Genomic DNA, 5,439 nt, shown 5'->3' with positions numbered 1-5,439 from the left:
GAGTTACGGAGCGGAAGGGGAGCAGGCGGCTGGCACAGGCCCCCTTGGCTCCGGACCACACCGCCTGGAGTGCACCATGAATTAATATTTTTAATAAATCCTGTAATTATCTTGTGAACAGAACATTTCTGTAGCATTCTGTTTTTCAGCTCTTAAAGCATTAATTTGTTCAATATAAACATTAAAAATGCATCATTTTTATTTTTATTTATTTTTTTGTGAGACAATTCAGGCTGGCCTTGGACTCACTATGTAGCCCAGGCTGCCCTCAACCTTCTGGTGATCCTCCTGCCTCAGCCTCCCAAGTTCTGGGAATATAGGTGTGCACCACCATACCTGACTTGCAAAGCCCTCTGTCGGAGGACAGAATAATGGGGTTGTTTGGGCTTCTCAGGCCTCCACAGTGTAGCTACTGCATCACCTCCCTCCTGGGGGCGCCTGCACAGCTGCCCAGGTACCCGTGCCCTCGTGCCCCCTGCCCAGACGGCGCTCGGCAGCTCGGCTCCCCCAAGTGTGCAACCGTGCCCTCCCCAGCCTGTCTCTCTGCTCGCTCTCGCCTTGATGCTGAGCTTCTCTTTGCAATTACCACACCAGAGGGCCAGAGACCCTGCAAGGACTACACACCAGGGTGTGCACTGAACACATCCTGTAGCCACAAAGGCCACGGCGGAAAGTCCAGGTTAGGCTGTGTCGGCTCACGTGCTCTCAGTACTAGTCACCAAACCCTACACTGCTATTTTTTATTTATTATTTTATTTTCAGATGAGGTCTCTATGGATTGCCCAGGTGCAGTACGAACTTGTGACCCTCCTGCCTCAGCTTCCCTGTGTGCTAGGATTTGGCGCTGGGGATCAAATCCAGGGTTTCACACGTGCTAAGCATGTGTGTTACCAGTGTGCTACAGCCCCAGCCACCTTTTTAATTTTTTCTTTTGAGACGGAGTCTTGCCAAGTTCCTCGAGCTGGCCTCAGACCTGCAGCCCTCCTGATTCAGCCTCTGCAGTGGTCAGGATTACAGGCCTGTGCTACCACACCACGCCCCCACACCCTCTTTTTTTTTCAAAATGGAATATTATTTAGCCACAAAGAAGAACAAAATTTTGACATATGAAAGAAAGTGGAGGCTAGGCATGGTGGTACATGCCTGTACTCTCAGCACTCGGGAGGCTGAGGCAGGAGGATTGCCATGAGTTTGAGGCCAGCCTGGGCTACAGTGAGTTCAAGGCTAGCCTAAACCATATAATGAGATACTATCTCAAGAAAAAGAAAGAAAGAAAAGAAGGAATGAAGGAAAATAGAAAAATTAGCACCATTTTTAAAATTTACTTTATTTTTAAAATTTATTTATTTATTTATTTGGTACAGGGTCTTGCTATGCAGCTCAGATTCATAGCGATCCTCCTGTCTCAGCCTCCCCAGCACCGGGGTTACAGGCATGTGCCACCACGCCCAGCACAGCATGAAGTACTGGGATTGAACCCGGGTCCTTGTGCTTGCCAGGCAGGTACTTAGACCACCGAGCTATCTCCCCATTCATTAGCACCATTTTAAAAGAAAAAAAAAATAGATGGATCTGGAGATCACCATATTGAATAAAGTAAACCAGACGTGGAAAGCCAAATATCACATGCTCTGCCTAATACGTGAAATCTTAAAAAGACGACAAGAAAGTAGAAGAGAAACTGAGCACAGTGACATGTGCTTGTAATGCCAGATTTCTGGGAGGCTGAGGCAGGAGGATTTCAAGGTCAAGCTCAGCCTGGGAAACTTAGGCCTGGGGCTTTACGCTCAGTACTACTGCCCTCCCCAACACTACTATTAGACAAGAGGAAGGGAATAAGGAGGAGGGAAAGGTGGTGTGTGAAAGAGGGTAGTAGAGGAGAGGAGAGGACCAAGATACATTAGAGACATGGAAATCACCCCGCAAATGTGAACCTAGGAGAGAGGAGAGGGGCAGCCATGACCCAAGCGTGTGCAAATCCACCAAAATAGAATCCACTCATCTGCATAACCAGTATACACCAATATACCATTTTAAAAATGTAAATAATATCTTTAAAAAAAACTTTAAGCAATGAAGCATGCATGACTAAGAAAGACAAAAGCCATTTAAATTCCCACCACTCTTCCCCCAGCTTCTGAGAGCTCACTACTGTGAATGGTTTGGTATCTAACTTTCGAGGGGATTTCAGTGAAATTAACTCAACCATAAAATTAATCCTTATTGTTTAATTTAGCAATGGGATCCTATGTTTATATTTACATTACTGTATATTATTCTGGAAACTTCTTTGTTGTTGAGACTAGGTCTCACGATGGGGTTTAACCTGGTCTTGAACTCACTATGCAGTTCAGGCAGGGCTTAAGATAGTAGCAACCCTCCTGCCTCCGCCTCTCAAGCACTAGGATTACAGGCAAATACCTGGCAACAGTTTTCTTTCTTTTTTTTTTTTTGTGTGTGTGTGTGTGTGTGTGTGTGTGTGTGTGTGTGTGTTTTGAGACATGGTTTCATTATGCAGTTTAGACTGACCATGAATTCATGTTGTAGCTCGGGATCACCGTGATCCTCCTGCCTCAGCCTCCCCAGTTCTGGGATTACAGGTGTGCACCACCATGCCCAGCTACATTATATTTTTCTAATCTAGAATTCACTTTGTTTTTCCTGATGTGTGAAATATTCAAGCAATACAGTGAAATAAAGGGTATCTCATAATCTCACTTCCTAAAAATAATCGCTATTATTTTAAAAGCTCTTTCAAATTCTTTTTTTATTGTAAGAATTTTTTTCCATAATTTTATTGAGAATCTTTCAAATTCTTTTTTTTTTTTAATTTGTGTGTGTGTGTGTGTGTGTGTGTGTGTGGCCAGCTCAGCCCACCAGGGGGCGGGGCTGGCTGGCATGTGGTGCTGGGGGATTGAACCGCGGTCCCTGTGCTTTGCTAAGCTTGTTCTAAGTAGGTGCTTTCGACCACTGAGCCATCTCACCAGCCCCTTTCAAATTCTTAGATTAGATAGATAGATAGATAGATAGATAGTTAGATAGATAGATAGATAGATGCATTTCTAGAGACAGAACCCTGATGCGTGTGTTCTATAACTTGCTTTTATCCTTGTATCACTGGATAACTGGATAGGAAGCATATTGCCTCACCAAGTGCACGTGCTGCACCAGGATCCTTCTTAAGCGCTTCGTAGAACTCCATTCGATGGACGGATGCACCCTGATTCACATCACCGATCACTTGATACTGGGATAGCTTCCCCTTTATCCTATGAAGAATGCCACCAAACACCACTGGCTACCCATTTTTGTCACGTATCTGATTATTCCTTTAGAAAAAAATATTCCTTAAAGGGAAGTTGCTGATAAAAGAATACATCTTTAAAAGCTTGAATTAGATGAATAAATGGCCCTCTAAAAATTGTTCCAACTTGCACTTCGCCAACGTAAGAGATGAACTAATTTTCACACCAGTCCAGCATCAGCCATGATTTTTCCTTTTCTTTCTTTGTTTGAGGGAGTAGCTGTGAGACAGAGTCTCGCAGTGCAGTTCAGGCAGGCTGGCCTTGAGCTCACTTCCAGCCCAGGCTGCCCTCAAACTCACAGCGATCCTCCTGCCTCAGCCTCCCAAGCATTGGGATTCCGGGTGTGCGTCACTACCTCCAACCAAACTGAACTGCCTTCTCGGAGGTTCCAACTCAGGACCTTCACATTATGAGATTGACCAGCAGCCTACTGCACTAAGGAAGCCATTTTTCTTATCTTTGCCAGAAAAAGAGCTGAAAACTGGTGTTTCGCTGTGGTTTCGTCCTGTGAGTCTTTGGTCGCTGATGAGCCTGACGTGTGCCTTTGTGTCTAAGAGCCCATTTGCCTTTCACTTCTGACTTGCCTATTTATGTTCTTCCCCCTCTTTATTTATTAAAGAATTCTTCTTTTTATTTGGTTACTAAGAGTCTTTTATGTATGAAGGCTCCTTGACATCTATACTCCAATTTTTGTCTCAGTTCATCACGCCTTTCACCATAGAAAGCTTTTATTTTTATATTTTTGTGTCAGCAAGAGGCAACAGAAAGGCAAGCAACAGGGTTTAACCCATAAAAGGCTGTTTCACCTGAAATCTAGAGGTAGCTGGTCCCTATTTCTGATGTTTTTGGTTTTTGTCTTTCTTTTTAACTATTTTTTTTAAAAAACAAATAAAGTAGGGATTACTAAAAAAATAATATAACATTAGCCTCTCTATGGTTTTGTTTACTTGTTTTTATTTTATTTTTATTTTTATTTTTTATTTTAGGACAGGATCTGCCGGGTCTCACTACGTAGATCGGATTCATAGCGATCCGCCTGTGATCAGCCTCCCAAGAGCTGGGATTGCAGGCGTGCACCATCACACCCAGTGTCAGTTGCCATCTCAGTGTGCCCCGGGGACAGGGCTGTCATGGTAGGCAGGAGGATCAGCCGCTGTGCTCTGCCTAAGCAGGCGCTGTAATCCGCTGAGCTATTTGGCCAACCCTGCTTGTTTTTTTGAGATGTCTCCCTATGTTATCCAGCCTGGCCTTGAACTCACTATGTGGCCCAGGCTAGGCTTAAACTCTTAGCAACCCTCCTGCCTCAGCCTCCCAAGCACTGCGATGACAGGCGTGTGATATTACACGTGGTCTCTTTTTGTCTTTCAGACGGACTGTTCACTGTGTGTGTGGACCATCCCTTTATAACACACTCCAATTAGGAAGAATGAGAACAAAAATAATAATAATAATAAATTAATTAACAAGACATGTACCAAAATAATTTTTCAGTCTTACAAAGCTATATATTCTTTTCATCAAGAAGGAAAATCTTTCCCCGAAGGCCCCGGCAGATTTTACTTACATCTCACTAGTGGCCAGCAGTGTCTGCCAAATTAGTCAGAGCTGACAAGCGTTTCTCCTGGGACGTGTGGCGTAGGACCGTATTACCAAGAGACCCGCGGTCCCCCACGTTCTTTTAAAATATACTCCATTAGTATGTTCTTGAACTTCTAGGTTTGTTTTGGTAATTTCCAAATCTTTATAAACTGACAGGAATTCACGTGGGGTGTGGTTTCGGTTAACTTTGCCTTTTTCCCTGCAGATAGTCAGGGACACAGATAGCTTTTATGAAAGAATCAATACTTTTCCCCACCGGTTGAAATACTGTCTTCATTATAAACCAAATTCTCCTCTATTCATGAGTCTATCTGCATTGATCTGTGATTTCCTGCTCTTGGAGTGTAATGTTTTAATCACTACAGTTTTATATCTGGGAGAACGACTCTTTTTGTGTTCTTTTCTTGGTGATCCTGTTTGTTTATTAGAATTAGGGGCTGGTGGGATGGCTCAGTGGTCTAAAGCACCTACTTGGAACAAGCTTGGCAAAGCACAGGGACCGCGGTTCAATCCCCCAGCACCACATGCCAGCCAG

Source organism: Octodon degus, unplaced genomic scaffold (assembly GCF_000260255.1).
Source record: "Octodon degus isolate 3935 unplaced genomic scaffold, OctDeg1.0 scaffold00018, whole genome shotgun sequence".
In the NCBI taxonomy this organism is placed as follows: domain Eukaryota; kingdom Metazoa; phylum Chordata; class Mammalia; order Rodentia; family Octodontidae; genus Octodon; species Octodon degus.
The sequence above is the reverse complement of the archived record's forward strand: the minus strand, read 5'-3'. Positions refer to the sequence as shown.